The sequence below is a fragment of the Myotis davidii genome, unplaced genomic scaffold (assembly GCF_000327345.1).
Source record: "Myotis davidii unplaced genomic scaffold, ASM32734v1 scaffold496, whole genome shotgun sequence".
In the NCBI taxonomy this organism is placed as follows: domain Eukaryota; kingdom Metazoa; phylum Chordata; class Mammalia; order Chiroptera; family Vespertilionidae; genus Myotis; species Myotis davidii.
This window is the reverse complement of record NW_006289398.1, coordinates 6413902-6414934: the sequence shown is the minus strand read 5'-3', so window position 1 is coordinate 6414934 and position 1033 is coordinate 6413902.

Genomic DNA, 1033 nt, shown 5'->3' with positions numbered 1-1033 from the left:
TCAGTGACTATAATTCTGTGTGTATGAGTGTATGTATGTGTGTGTGTGCATGTAGGTGTGCGCATGTAGGTGTGTGTATCCATGTAGGTGTGTAGGTGTGTGTGTGCATGTGCGTGTGCATGTGTGTGTGTTCCATAGCGTTATAGTTCTCCACTGAGTGACTATAATGCTGTGTGTATGAGTGTATGTATGTGTGTGTGTGCATGTAGGTGTGCGCATGTAGGTGTGTGTATCCATGTAGGTGTGTAGGTGTGTGTGTGCATGTGCGTGTGCATGTGTGTGTTCCATAGCGTTATAGTTCTCCACTGAGTGACTGTAGTGCCGTGTGACCAGCTCCGTATTGAACTGTTCCCAGCCCTTCGCTTTTGCGACTCATGCTGCGTGGAGTTTCTCTGCAGCGCGTCCGTTCATGCGCCTGTGTCTGTGGTGTAATTCTCAGGGGTCAGATCGATGAGTCAAGAGTAAACACATGCAGAGCTTTGCTGGATGTTGCCAAACCCTTCTCCTCAGGGGCTGGACATAGTGCATGGTGTTCAAAGGGGTGACTGCCTGTACACAGCTTCGCGAGCGAAGTCGTTTATGTAACTGTTTTCTTGCCATTCTGGGCGATAAGAAAGCGTAACTCCACGTAGCTGTAATTTGCATGCCTTTCCTGATGAGTGAGTTTAAAAGTCTTTCGTGTGGTTGTGGGCCATCTCCGTATCTTCCTGTGTGAACTCTGTTCACCTCTCTAGCCTCACTACCTATAAAGGCGTTGAGCTTTTTCTTCTGTTTTTAGCAGCTTTTGTGTATCCAGGATATTGAAAATCTTTGTCTGGAGTTTAAATTGCAAATATCTTTTCCCAACTTTCTATTGTCTGCTTGCTGGGCTCATGGCATTTCTTTGGCCACAGAAAAGGTTTGCTTTTTGCTGTTCATCATCGATCCTCCAGTTTCCGTTTTTGAGTGAAGTGCGGGCGTGGAAGTAACTTAGCAACAACGGGCCCTGATGCGAGGCCTGAGGCCAGGAAATCGCTGGCCGGAAGCCACCGAC